Source organism: Mustela nigripes, chromosome X (genome assembly GCF_022355385.1).
Source record: "Mustela nigripes isolate SB6536 chromosome X, MUSNIG.SB6536, whole genome shotgun sequence".
NCBI lineage: Eukaryota > Metazoa > Chordata > Mammalia > Carnivora > Mustelidae > Mustela > Mustela nigripes.
This window is the reverse complement of record NC_081575.1, coordinates 88,575,360-88,590,693: the sequence shown is the minus strand read 5'-3', so window position 1 is coordinate 88,590,693 and position 15,334 is coordinate 88,575,360.

Genomic DNA, 15,334 nt, shown 5'->3' with positions numbered 1-15,334 from the left:
CGGGCTCTCTGCTCAGCAGGGAGCCTGCTTCCTCCTCTCTCTCTCTGCCTGCCTCTCTGCCTACTTGTGGTCTCTCTCTGTCAAATAAATAAATAAAATCTTAAAAAATAAAAAAATAAAAAAATAAAACCAAGATCCAATTAAAGTTTGCATATTGCATTTAGTTGTTATGTTCTTTTACTTTCTTTAAAGATAATTTCTGTACTTTTCTATCTTTTATTACATTGACACTTTTTGAAGAGTGCAGGTCAACTATTTTAATATCCCTGAATTTAGTTTGTGCAATTATCACCTTATGATCAGAATCTTTTTTTTAAAAACAGGAATACTTCATGTGTGATTTGTGTCCTCAGTGTGTCACATCATAGAAAACATGATGTCAGTTTTTCCATTTTGGTGACATTAAGTTTGATCATTCAGTTCAAGTGATTTCCACCAGACTTCCATGTTTATCAAGGTACCTTTTTTCTCATTTATTCTCTTTTTTCCTTTTCTCTTTGTAATTATAACTAGGAGTACTTTGAGACTGGATGAATATATCCTTCCCCATCAACTTTTCATTCACGGATTTTACATCCACTGATGATTGTTTCCTGAATCAAATATTAAAATGATGATTGTAACAGGTTGGTTTTCTAATTGTAACAATCCCACATTTATGAGTTGGAATTCTTCTGTAAACGCCTTTTCCATCATTTCTTCCTCACCCTTATTCTGGGTCTTTTATTGTTCCATACAAATTTTAGGATTATTCATTCTAGTTTTGTGAAAAATGCTGTTGATATTTTGATAGGTATTACATTAAATTTGTAGATTGTTTTGGACATTTTTATAATATTGTTCTTCTAATCCATGAGGATGCAGTATCTTTCCCTTTGTTTGTGTCATCTTCAGTTTCTTTCATCAGTGTTTTATAGTTTTCAGAGTGTAGGTCTTTCATCTCCTTGGTTAAGTTTAATCCTAGCTATTTTATTGGTTTTGGTGAATTTGTACATGAGATTGTTTTCTTAATTTCTCTTTCTGCTGCTACATTATTAGTGTATAGAAATACAACATATTTCTATACATTGATTTTGTATCCTGCAACCTTACTGAATTCATTTATTAGTTCTAGTAGTTTTTTGGTAGAATCCCTAGGGTTTTCTATATATATAATATCATGGCATCTGCAAATAGTGAAAGTCTTACTTCTTTCTTACCAATCTAGATACCTTGTATTTCTTTTTCTCGTCTGATTGCTGTGGCCAGAGCTTCCAGTACTATGTTGAATAAAAGGGGTGAGAGTGAACATTCTCGTCTTTTTCCTGATCTTGGGGAAAAGCTTTTGGCGTTTCACCATTGAGTATGATGTTAGCTGTGGGTTTTTCATAGATGCCCTTTATCATGTTGAGGTACGTTCCTTCTAAACCTACTTTGTTGAGGGTTTTTGTCATGAATGGATGTTGTACTTTGTCAAATTCTTTTTCTGCATCTACTGAAATGATAATATGGTCTTTTTAAAGACTTTATTTTAAGAGAGAAAGAAAGAATGTGAGAGAGACACAGCATGATTAGAGTGGAGGGCACAAGGAGAGGGAGAAGCAGATTCCCCACTAAGCAGAGAGCCTGATGTGGGACTCTATCCTAGGACCCTGGGACCATGACCTGAGCTGAAGGCAGACACCCAGGTGCCTGATAATATGATCTTTCTCCTTTCTTTGTTGATGTGATTTATCATGTTGATCGATTTGTAAATATTGAACCATTCTTGCATCCCAGGAATAAATTCTACTTGATTGTGGTGAATGGCTTTTCTCATATACTGTTGGATTCTGTTTGCTTATATTTTCTTGAGGATGTTTGGATTTATGTTCATCAGAGATATTGGCCTATAGTTCCCTTTTTTTGTGGTGTCCTTATCTGATCTTGGTATCAGAGTACTTCTGACTTCATAGTATGACTTTGGAAGCTTTCCTTCCTCTTCAGTTTTTAGAAAAGTTTGAGAAGGATGGGTACTAATTCTTTAAATGTTTGGTAGAGTTTCCCTATGAAGCCATCTGGTCCTGGACTTTTGTTTATTGGGAGTTTTTTGATTATTGATTCAATTTCATTGCTGGTAATTGGTTGTTCAAATTTTCTATTTCTTACTGATTTAGTTTTGGGAAGTTACATGTTTCTAGGAATTTATCCACTTCTAGGTTATCCAGTTTGTTGGCATATAATTTTTCATAATACTCTCTTACAATCCTTTGTATTTCTGTGCTATCAGTTGTTATTTCTCCTCTTTCATTTCCAATTTTGTTTATTTGAGTGCTCTCTCTCTCTCTTCTCTCTCTTTTTGATGAGTCTGGCTAAAAGCTTATCAATTTTATTGATCTTCTCAAAAACCACCTCCTGGTTTCATTAATCTGTTCCATTGTTTTTTTAGTTTCTAGTTCATTTATTTCTGTTCTAATGTTTATTATTTCCCTCCTTCTACTTGTTTGGGGTTTTGTTTGTTCTTTTTCTAACTCCTTTAGGTTGTTTGTCTGAGATTTTTCTTGCTTCTCGAGGTAGGCCTATATTGCTATAAACTTCCATCTTAGAATACCTTTTGCTACTTCCCAAAGATTTTGGACTACTGTGTTTTCATTTTCATTAGTCCCCATGTATTTTTTAATTTCCTCCTTGATTTCTTGGTTGACCCATTCATTGTTTGGTAGCATGTTATTTAACCTCCATATATTTTCAAGATTTTTTTCTTGTGGTTGATTTTCAGTTTCATAACATTGTGGTCAGAGGAAATGCATGATATGATTTTGATCTTTTTGAATTTGTTGAGACTTGTTTTGTGGCCTAATATGTAATCTGTTCTGGAGAATGTTTCATGTGCACTTGAAAGGAATGTGTATTCTGCTGTTTTGGGATGGAATATTCTGAATATATCTGTTAGACTCAACTGGTCCGTTGTGTTATTCACTTAAACCACTCTTTCCTTGTTGATTTTCTGTTTGGATGATCTATCCATTAATGTAAGTAGGGTGCTAAGGTCCCTTACTATTACTGTATTACTATGGATTACTTCCTTTATGCTTCTTATTAGCTGTTTTATGTTTTTGGGTGCTTCCATGTTGGGTGCATAAATATTTATAGTTGTATCTTCTTGTTGGATTTCTCCCTTTATGATAATATAATGTCCTTCTTTGTCTCCTTCTGTAAAACAGTCTTTCTTTTAAAGTTTATTTTCTCTGATATAAGTATTGTTACCCTGGCTTTCTTTTTGCTTCCATTTCCATGATAAATGCTTTTCCATCCCTACACTTTGAATCTGCATGTGTCTTTGGGTGTGAAATGAGTCTTATAGGCAGCATAGAGATGGGTCTTGCTTTTTTATCTAGTCTGTCACCCTACATCTTTTGATTCAAGCTTTAGCCCATTTACATTAAAAGTAATTATTGATAAGTATGTACACATTGCCATTTTGTTACTTGTTTTATGGTTGTTTTTGTAGTTCCTCTCTGTTCCTTTCTTCTGTTGTTTGCTTTTCTCATGGTTTGCTGGTTTTCTTTAGTGATGTAATTAATTGCTTTCCCTTTGTTTTTTGCATATCTATTACTAGGCTTTGATTTGTGGTTACCATTAGGTTTGTGTATAGCATCTGGTTTTTAAAATATTTTACTTAGTTATTTGAGTGATAGCACAAGTAGGCAGAGTAGTAGGCAGAGGGAGAGGGAAAAGCAGGCTCTCCACTGAGCAGGGAGCCCAATGCAGGGCTTGATCCCAGGACCCTGGGATCATGACCTGAGCCGAAGGCAGATGCTTAACCAGCTGAGCCACCCAGGCGCCCCTTGTGTATAGCATCTTATACATATAGCAGCCTATATTAAGTTGATGGTCGCTTAAGTTTGAACCCATTCTTTCTTTACTCCCCTTCCCCCCACATTTTAGATACATGATGTCATACTTCACATCCTTATTTTTTGTGAATCCCTGAACTGGTTTTTATAGATATACTCAATTTTCCTGCTTTTGTGTTTCCTACTTCTCTTATTCCCACTTAGTCTTTCCTTTCCACTCAGAATCCTCTTTAATATTTCTTGTAGGGCTGGTTTCTTGGTCATGAATTCCTTTAACTTTTGTTTGTCTAGGAAACTCTGTATTTCTCCTTCTATTATGAATGGTAATCTTGCTGAATAGAGCATGCTTGGCTGCAGGTTTTTTTCTTTCAGCACTTTGAATATATCATGCCACTCTCTTTTGGCTTGCAAAGTTTCTGCTGAAAAATCGACTGATAGCCTTATGGAGTTTTCCTTGTATGTAGCTGTTTTCTCTTGCTGCTTTTAAAATTCTTTCTTTATCACTACTTTGTGCCATCTTAATTATCACTACTATTTATGTGTCTTGGTGTGGACCTCCTTGGGTTGATTTTGTTGGGGGCTCTCTGTGCCTCCTTGGCCTGATTTCTGTTTCCTTCCTCAGACTTAGAAAGTTTTCTGCTATTATTTCTTCCAATAAATTTTCTGCCCCCTTTTCACTCTCTTCTCCTTCTGGGATTCCTATAATATGAATATTATTACACTCAATGGTGTCATTAAGTTCCCTAAGTCTGTTTTCATTTTGTATTTTTTTCTCATTCCTGTTCAACTTGATTGCTATCCAGTATTCTTTCCTTCCCTGATCCATTCTTCTGCTTCCTCTAGTCTACTATTTTTTCCCTCTCTGATAGGTTCTTTTTTGTTTTCTCTCTCTTTGTTGAGGGTCTTCCTGAGGGTCTTACAGTCTTTTCTCAAGTCCAGTGAGTATCTTTATGACCAATACTTTAAAATCTCTATCAGGCATATTACTTGTCTCCATTTTGGTTGGCTCTCTGGCTGTGATTTTTCCTATTCTTTCATTTGAGACATATTGTTCTGTTTCCTTGCTTTGTCTAACTGTGTCTGTTTCTGTGTGTTAGGAAAGTCAGCTACGCTTTCTGTTCTTAAGGTAGTGGCCTTATGAAGAAGAGGTCCTGTCATACGCTGCAGTGCAATGCCCCCTCTTCACCAGAACCTGCCACTTTGGGGGTGTCCCTTATGTGTGTTGTATATGCCCTACTTTTGTGGCTCAGCTGCTTTTTACTTCAGTATAGTCATCTGCAGTGTCTCTCTCTGACTTTTCTGAGAGGGTTTGGTCCCTGTGTTGTTAGTGGGCCAGTCTGGGGCCCCCTTGGACTTAAGTTGAGTCAGACCAGGGATTTGCCAGAGCTACAGTAGCACTGAACTGCAGGAGAATCCAGGGGTGGGGTGCACAGTGCCAGCAAGGCGCACATGGGTGGGAGGGAACCTGCAGCTGCCCGGGACCAAGGCAGGCTGGGCAGGAGGGGACAGATTCACAGAAGCAAGCAGGGGCAGGATGCACGGTGTTAGCAAGGTTTGCATAGGTCTGCTATGGGAGGGGACCTGGAACTGAGGCCTGGCTGGTGGAGATGTATCCTCAGGAGAACACAGCATGCAGGACAGCAGTGTCATTGAGTTAGGTAGCAAGTTTTGTAGCATTAGTTCCAGTAGGTGTCTTCATATCTAGGCTGGGGAGCAGGGAACAGAAATGCCCCTCCCAGCCCCTTTGCTCCTGGAGAAGTCTCCCAACAATCCCTGCTCCTCTGGCACTTGCTTTGAGATTAGTACACAAATCTCCCCCATGTATACCCCAGGCTTTTTTCACACTGCTGCTTCTATGCTCTATCTCCATGGGGCTATTTGTAGTACTATCCCTTTAAAGCTAGGGACTCAGTTTTCTCTCACCCTCCTGTCTCTTGGACAAGGCAGCTGATTTTTAAAGTTCCAGGTTTTAAACCCTGCTGATTGTAAGAACTTGTGAAATTTGGCTCCTGTAGTTTTCAAAGCCAAGTATGTGGGGATTCAGCTTCCCCATGAAGCCTCCCTGGTGTGAGAATCTGTTTCTTGTCCCTCCTGCAACTGCGGCATCCGTCCCTGCAGTGGACGGGTCTGTTTAGCTCCTTAACACATCTTGACTCTTCCCACCTACATTTAACTGTGGAGAGTCTGTTCTGCCAGTCTTCAGGTCGTTTGTAGATTTTGTACACTGATGTGTCTTTATGTTTTGATATATATACACATTGTGAAATAACTGCCATAATCAAGCTAATTAGCATATCTTCCACCTCACACAGTTACCCTCTCTGTCTCACTGGATCCTAGAAAGACTGCCCCAGAAATTCCCTGAAAAAGGTCAGTTGTGGACCTCACATACTCTCATCTGACCTCCTCCCCACCATTTGTCCACTTCCTTGCATGAATTAACACCAGCTGGGGGCCAAGGACTGCTTGAACTCTCCAAATTTTCTCAGTTCACAGAACTGAAAAAACTATAGCTTTGCAAAGATATGGCATTACTGAAAGGACTGTATAGTAATCTCTCTGTTAGAGACTTTTAGAAGAAGCCAATACCAGGGATCCCTCAGCTCCTGAGGTGGCCAGCACTTTTGGCTTTATATCTGAACAACCTTTTTCCCCATGATAGAGCAGCCAGTGTACCTGGGTGTGGAGGCCTCACAGTTAATAGCCATCACACTATACCTCTACCAACTACCCTCTCTAGGTATGCCAACCTTTTTCTTCCTTTGGGATAGAAACCTTCAAAGGGAACCCACAGTCACTTCTTCATGTTTATTTTTGGCACTTCATCCTCAGATGTCTGTGTCTGTGTCTGAACCTAATCACTGACATCTTTCACAGTCTTTTCCCATGACTCTGCATGGACTCAGTAAATCAGCTGATGGAAATCAGTGCCGGGATGGGAGCCTCTCAATGCCCAGTCTCTGGTTAGGCTCTTTTAGAAGATCCAACTTCAAGAGCTATTATATGTGGATTTTTATTTGGCAGAATATTTTAAACTTCATCTTTTTAACACATTAAAAAAATGGTGGTAGCCCTTAAACACTGGGCTGTAGGAGACTCTTAATTATCAGCTTAAGAAAAGCAAGAGCTGGGGTGCCTGGGTGGCTCAGTGGGTTAAAGCCTCTGCCTTCGGCTCAGGTCCATGATCCCAGGGTCCTGGGATCGAGCCCCACATCAGGCTCTCTGCTTGGCAGGGAGCCTGCTTCCTCCTCTCTCTCTGCCTGCCTCTCTGCCTACTTGTGATCTTTGTCTGTCAAATAAAGAAATAAGAAATCTTAAAAAAGAAAAAAAGAAAAGAAAAGCAAGAGCTTAAGTAATAGTAAATAGTCTGAAGTCACATAATGCTTAGGCTTACTGAGAGAGAAGCAATAACCAGATGGATTGTATAATGTGTGGAGGTCACTTTGATGCGCTGTCGAGATCCCTCTTCAGTTAAGGACGTATTGCCCCAGCTGCCAGGAGAGTGTGTATATGTAATTGCATTTTAACTATATCTGCTAAGGTCATACCCTCCCAGGGCAGCCCACATCTGATGACTAGTAGATGCAGAGATATGAAGGCCTGACCATCTCAGTTCTTAGGGAGACATTTCAAGAAGGAGTCTTTTAGCTCTGGAACTTTCCTTGGGTTCACTGAGGCTGTCAGCAGCCTGTTACAGCTCATCTTCTCTCTGCCCGTGCCTGCTTGCTCTACAGGTGTTAGTCCCAAGAGCACCTCTTAATAAATAGCCTACATAATAAATTTCATCTCAGAACTTGCTTCCTAAGGAACTCAACTGGCGAAACAATGCATTGCCTACTTAGGTAAGATTCTAGTTATTTACTAGCTTCATATTCACTCTGCATGGAACCCTGCTATAAGTGATACTACTGTTGCCCTTCTTGTTTTGTATATTCAGCCTCCAAATTATAACTCACCTCTGAGGAAGTCAGTTTGGCAGATTAGGTATAATGGGACTGAATGCTGCAGTGAATTTTCATATGTCTGTCCATCTATCCAGCCATCTAGCTAGGTAATAAAAAAAAGCAGGCTTTATCAACTATTAATGTTCACCAAATATTCCACTTTCTCCCTATACTTACAGCCCCTTTGCAGATAGGCAGTCAGATGACCAGTTCTGGCCAATGAGCTGTGAGGGGAGGAGTCACCCCTGGGCTGAGGTGGTGAGAAGTCCAGTATGCTTCTCCAGTCTCTCTTCCCCTCCTAGGGGCGCTGGGAAGGCTGTGTGTTGCAGACAGTGTGGCTACACGATGTTGAAGCTCTGACTGCCTAGCTTCCTGGGAGACTATGAGAAACAGACTTTTTTTGTGTTAGGACATTGAGATTGGGGTTGTTACTCACTCCCTGTAACCAATCAGTCCTAACACACTTTATAAAATATACTCACTATAAACATTTACCCTGAACTATTTAAGTAGATGTGTATTAAATACATATACATCCTCTAAAATATGCGTTATGTATAAATAATGTAGACTACTATACTATATATGAATTACAAAATAGATCAAATAGGCATATTATGTATACATCTACTAAATGTGTTAAATATATACACTATACACCCCATGCCCTAGCCATGATGGCTATTAGCAGTTTATTCACATGCTTCAAGGTTTTTTCTAAATAAAGTAAGATGTTGAAAGATTAAGCATCTACCTGCATATGGCAATTTTGTCACCAGTGTTAAGCTCTATTTTATTAACTAACTCCAGATCTCCAAAGTGGAGTTAAAAGTCCTTTCTACAAGTCTGTCTTCAACATTTTGTTCAAAGTTAGAGCTTACTTCCCCTTCTTCTGTCCCAAGTGGTGGTTTCTTCTTGGATAAGTAGCTAATCCCTGGGAGAGCAGGAGCCTTGAAACTCCTTACCTCTTGACAGCTGCTCCCTTTTGCCACAAGGATTGAAGTCAGACAAGAAAGAAAGTCCCAGGGCCTTGTGTCCCAGAGTACAGCTCAAGCCCGAAGAGGTGCTTTTCCAATGTACTCTTCTTAGCTTCCCCACCTCCCACCATCTGGTTAACCTTTTAGCTTGACTATTGTAGCAGATGTTAGCAGGCTCTACACTTACCCCTTTTTTCCACCCCGGAGGTCCCTGTGGACATTTCCTGTGCTTGCTAATGGCTTCCTGCATCTCTGTGCTTTTTGGAGGAGGAAGCATGCTGAAAATGTCTACAAATTATCAACTCTAGGAGCAATCCTTGGCTCTTTATCTATTGGGAGTAAATGCATACTCTGGCTTTCTGGCCCCTCAGCAGGGCAGTTCTGAGGTATGCTGTACTCCGTGTCTCAGGGGCTTCAGGAGGATTGGGCCCCAGATGCCCAAAGTGATAGCCTGCTCACTGATACACCCCTTATCAGCTTTCCTCCTCTGCTTGTGTCACGTCCTCAGTCTCTCACACTGCTTCCTGGGCTCACCTCTCTACTACTTGTCTTCAGATCTTGGTCTCGGGCCCCACTCTAGGAGGAACCCAAATGAAGGCAACCACATGGAAACTTGATTGTCTACAGTATAGCAGAGACTTAGATCTCTGAAGGCCAGAAATCACAGATTCTGCCTAGACCAGCGTTTCACTCTTACCCTGAGACACCAAGATCTGAAGTATGTCAAAAATAATGAAATTTGTGAATGATTTTGTTTATACGTTCTTTATAAGTTAGTGTAAATTTAAGTTCACCCTATGAAGAGTGCTGTTTTCTCTCCCCAGGGACTAGGTGTGGAGTTATAGGCAGCTCACTAGGAATTACTCCTCCCTGGGTCACCCATCATCTATATTTTAGTGAAGAAATTTCTAGGCAGGTTTTCAGGAAAAAAATTTTTTTTTCCTTGAAAGGCTTGTATCCAGTCATTCAACAAGTATTCATTAAGTACTTGTCAAGTGCCAGGATATCGCATTAAAGACACTGGATATGGATTTGAAACATTAAGATGTTTTATGGGTACTTGATAATTACGGTACTTGAATTTGGAAGCTTTATTGAGATTTTATATAGTTAATTATGTTCTTTAAAGAGACTGAAAAAGAAATAGTGGCTGGTCAGGCAGATACTGTAAGTTGGCTCATGTAACACTGTTTCCAATGTTGGTGGTGTCTCAGGCAGAATTTTTCCATGGGATGATTGTATATTTTTATTGGCTACATTGTTCTGGCTGCATTGTTTCTGGCTGAGTTGTAGTCCACTGCTTTCTGGGTAAACTAACTAGAATGAAATTGTTGTCTATAACTGAGAACCTGGAATGAGAGAATTGTAAGTAAAAGGTTAGTAAAAGGTCACTAAAGATAAACACATTGGTTTGGGTGAGAGGTATTTGGGTGAACCTATAAGAGAGAGCACAGAGTGTGTAGATTTTTATGTCTCACATTAATGCCCACTAAATAGCATCCACTACAAGTGCCTAAAATGATCTGTCCTATGGCTGTCACCAACTTCCTCATCTGCTCTAGCACCTATGAACAGAATGGTCATCGTGGCAGCAATGGAGGCTCTACTTGGGACCAACAACAGGGATTCCCCTTCACCATGACTGATCTAGCTACTGCCACTGCTGAATGCCCAACCTTCCATGAGCAAAGAGCAATGCTAAGCCCTTGAAATGGACCATTGCTCCGGGAGATCAGGTAGCCAACAGCATGTTGTCAGTCTTCGGGATTTTTGCCAACCTTGTAGGTGAAAAATGCTATCTCTGTATAGTTTTAATTTACATTTGTCTTACTATGAGTGAGGTTGAACATCTCTTCGTATCTTTGAGGGCCTTTTTCATTTCTTTTTCTCCAAGTTATCTGTGGATCTCTCTTACCATTTTTTCCATTGGATTGTTGCTCTTTTCTTCTCAATTTTAAGAAGCTCATTGTATATTAAAAATGCTTACCCATGATTATAAGTTGCAAATATTTTTTCCAATTTGTCACTTGTCTTTTAACTTTTCTTATGATGTCTTCTACTATTGCAAAACTTTTTGAAATTTTATTTGACCAAATTTATCTCTCTCTCTCTCTCTCTTTTTTTTTTTTTTATTCTGTAATTTGAGTGATAAGAAAGTTTTACCATTCCCGGGCAGTAAGGGAATTCACCCATATTTTCTCTTATTGCTTATAGTTTCATTTTTTACATTGAGAATTCTGATCTAGATGGAATTTATTCAGTGTAAGGAATAAATTGAATTTTATCTTTTACCATATGGCTATACAGTTGTTCCAATGCCAATTATTAAAAAGTGTTTCTTTTCCCATGATTGAGATAGTCTTTATCATATACTCTATCTCCATGTGCATGTGGGTATATTTCTGACTTTTTTATGTTCTGTACCATTGGCCAATTCGTATGTTGATACCATACTGTTTTAAAGTGTGTGTGTGTGTGTGTGTGTGTGTGTGAGAGAGAGAGAGAGAGAGAGAGAGAGAGAGAGTTATGCACAAGCGGTGGGAGAACAGGAGAGAGAGATCTCTACCCTGAGATTATTACCTGAGCCACAATCAAGAGTTGGAAACTTAACTGGCTGAGCCACCCAGGTGCCCTGATATCATACTGTTTTAATTACAAAAGCTTTATAATAGGTTTTCATATTTGTTAGAGCTAGCTCTCCCTGTTGCTTTTATCTTTTAAGGGATATCTATTCTGGCTTATTTATTCTTTGAAGAAAAATTTATAATCAACATTTCTGGCTCCAGAAAAAAAGACTGATGAAATTCTATTGAGATTTTGTTAAGTTTATACATTAGCTTACAAAGAATATCTTTATCCTGTTAAGTTTTCTTATCAAAGAACATGGAATGTCTTTCTACTTATTCAGCTCTATTAGGAATGTTTCATAGTTTCTTCATAAATATTTTTCACTTTTCTCATCAGACATATGCCTAGGAACTGTATTTTTTTTAAATTTTGCTCTTATAAATGGTGTCTTCTCTTCCATTTTTTCTTCTAGCTGGTTTTTGATCATATGTATATATGAAAGCTTTTGGTTTTTGAATGTTTATTTAATATCCTGCTATTTAAATGCATTTTCTTGTTTGTGGCAGGGTTTTTTTTGTGTTTTGTTTTGTGTTTTGCTGACACTTAATGGATTTTTCAGATAGAAAAAAATATCAGCTGCAAAAAAAGTTTTCCTCTGCCTTTCCCATTTTTATGTCTTTACTTGATTTTTCCTGTCCAACTGTGAATTGGCTAATACCTCCAACACAAGGTTTGAAAGTTGTGGAGAGAATGGACCTCCTTGTCTTAGTCTTTAACATGAAAGCCTCTGTTATTTCCTTATTCGGTAACATGCAGGCCTTTGGGATTGTGTGTATATATTTTATCATAATAAAGAAATATCCAGGGTGGCTCAGTGGGTTGAGCCTCTGCCTTCGGCTCAGGTCATGATCCCAGGGTCCTGGGATCAAGCCCCACATCAGGCTCCCTGCTCAGTGGGGAGTCTGTTTCTCCCTCTGCCTCTCCCACTCCCCCTGCTTGTGTTCCCTCTCTCGCACGCTCTCTCTCTGTCAAATAAATAAATAAAATCTTTTAAAAAATACAGAATCTATGAATGTAGAAAGTGACACATAATCATAGTGGCATCACAGGCAAGGGTTCAAGAATACCTCTCCTGAGAAGTTTATAATCCAAGGATAGGGGCTCTGAATGAGCCAATCACAAACTCATTGAAAAGCTCTAAGATGTTGGGCAGGGGCAATGCAGTATAGCAGGTCTCTGAGTGAAAGACCCAAGTTTGACCCTTAACTCTGCAACTCACTTTGTGATCTTAGACAATTTACTCAGCCTTTCAGAGCCTCCATTCCTTTTTATGTAAGTGGGTATAATGGCGGTAGCTACATTAAAGATTGTTGTGTTTAGTGAGGTAATTGCCCCAGAAGATTTAGTTCAGGACTTGGCACATAATAAATGTTCACTAAATGGTAGCTATTATCATTAGGTGCCAAAATAAGTAGTAAAGATAATAGATGCTATGAGGGGTCTCTGGAGGAGGGTGTACTTAAGCTGGTTTTTTGAAAGCTGCGTAGGGTTTGAATAGACAGAGGGTAGAAGAAGAAAGAGACTTGCCAGGTAGGAGGGAAAAGATCTTTAAAATTTAAAAGGTCATGCCAAAATAGAAGTTGATTCTAATTTGTATTTTTAAAGAGGTCCAACTGCCTTTTCTGGCCAACTGCCTTTTAAAAGCATCGTTATTTAAAATTTGATCTGCTTTCCTCATTACATTTTGCAGAATACTCGAATATGAATAACATGTTTTATTATGCATATGAGAGAAAAACATTTTGAATCAAATCCCATGCTTTCTATCTTTGAGGCCTCCACTGGTTTCTCCATCCTTTATAGGTTTTTATTTTTTTTGGCCTAGTTGCTGTTTTGCATTTTAATTTGACCCTGCCTTTTATTTATTTGCACCTATTACCAGAATGCTTTTCTAAACTAAATATTTTGTGGTGTTTGCTATTCAGCATTTGATGAATGTTTATTACTATAATTCCTTGTTCAGAAAAATGTACCATATCCCACATCAGTCATTACACTCCATTTTCCATGGGGTCTAAACCATTTCACAGTCATTAAATGAATATGTTATTTGGGAATTAAATCAGTGGGAAGAAAGGGAAAGGGCAGTCAAAGGTGGTAAGAGGTAAGGTAGGCAGTGGTGCGGCTTATGCCAGAGCACTCCTTTCCCTGCAAGGAAACACATAAAGCCTCAGACTTTCCCTTCCTCTACCTCCCCTTTCTGCACCTCTTTCCTCTAGTAAATGTAGTGGAAACTTGCACCAGTCTGTCTTCCAGACTACCATGGGGAGTGTGGAGAGTGCCTGAACAAATACCTGTGGGACTTATTGATTGTTTTAGGTTGTGTTGTCTAAGAAGACTCCCAAATCAAGAATTTGAGTGCCAGTTGTTTATTTGGGAAGTGAACCTAGTAAATGCCAGTTGGGGAATGGGGAGATGAGGCAGGAAGGGAAAGGAAACCAGTAAAGGGTATGTCATTGCTGGGAACTATAAAGAGCCATTTGTTCATTTTAAAATATTAAAAATAATAAATGCTTACTTAATTCAGAAAAGATATCTATGTAGAGAGATATATACATATATAATATTATATATATGTTTTTATTTATTTAAGTAATAGCTACATCCAATGTGAAGCTCAAACTCAACCCTGAGATCAAGAGTCACATGCTCTACTGACTGAGCCAGCCAGGCGCCCCATATTATATTATACAAATGTCAAGAACTATGAAGGTTCGGAGGTTTTACCCTCTTTGTAAGCTAACAAATTAGCCTGCCACAGATTCATTAAAGTTGGATATTCTTGGGTTAGAGGTAAAGGGATGTGTCACTCGTGGCCCAGCAGGTAGCCCCTATGTCTTTCTTACAGGATGGTGGAGAATGGCCTAGGTAGATGTCATACATGGAGCCTCTCTTACTGACTGGGGCTGCTCCTAGGGACATTAACTTGGTGGCACTTCTGACTCATTGATTGTTCCGCCACACCCAGTTGCCAGAGCCAGTCCTGATCAGAATGTAGAGTTGGCTTTCTGGCAACCTCCTCTTCTCCATTCTTTCCCCAAGGCGATTCTATCTCCATCTTCCCCAGAAATGGGTCCACATTTTCATGTGTCTCTATCACTTCTTTTATTCCCAATGCAGTCTACTTTTATGAATTCTCCATTTGTATTAGGGACAAAATGGCCAACTGCAGTCATGTTAGCACTGGAACTGGGATGGATGGCCTAAAACTAAAGATATAAACAGCCTATCTGCAGAGACTTTGGGTATCAGATGGCATATGGAGGAAGCTATGGGATAGAAGGAAAATGCCCACTTAATTAAGGCTGAGATTTCCTGGGACACTTGGGTGGCTAGGTTGGTTAAGCATCCGCCTTCAGCTCAGGTCACAATCTCAGGGTCCCTGCTCAGTGGGGAGTCTGCTTCTCCCTCTGCCTGTAGCTTTCCCTGCTTGTACTTTCTCTCTCTCTCTGACAAATAAATAAATAAAATCTTAAAAAAAAAAAAAGCTTTAAGGCTGAGATTTCCTGGATGATCCTCAGGTTGCCTGGGAAGGTCAGCATCCTGCTCCAAGTGCAGCCCCCCAGGTTTCAGGAAAGGACCTTATTAACATCCCAGGAGCCTCTTACCATTTCCTCTGATGCAGCTCTGTACTAAATCACTTTGATTTTTTGGTGACATCCACAAGAGACCAAAAATCTTTCTGCATTTACATTTTATCCGTTTTCCTCTTCTTCCTCTCCCTAAATGATAGATCACTGGACTGAAAACAAAATTCACTTGTTTCCTTCGCTAGTAAGAGGCATGCCCCCCGCTGGGCACCTGGGTGGCTCAGTGGGTTAAGCCTCTGCCTTCGGCTCAGGTCATGATCCCAGGGTCCTGGGATCGAGCCCCACATTGGGCTCTCTGCTCTGTGGGGAGCCTGCTTCCTCCTCTCTCTCTCTCTCTCTCTCTGCCCGCCTCTCTGCCTACTTGTGATCTCTGTCTGTCA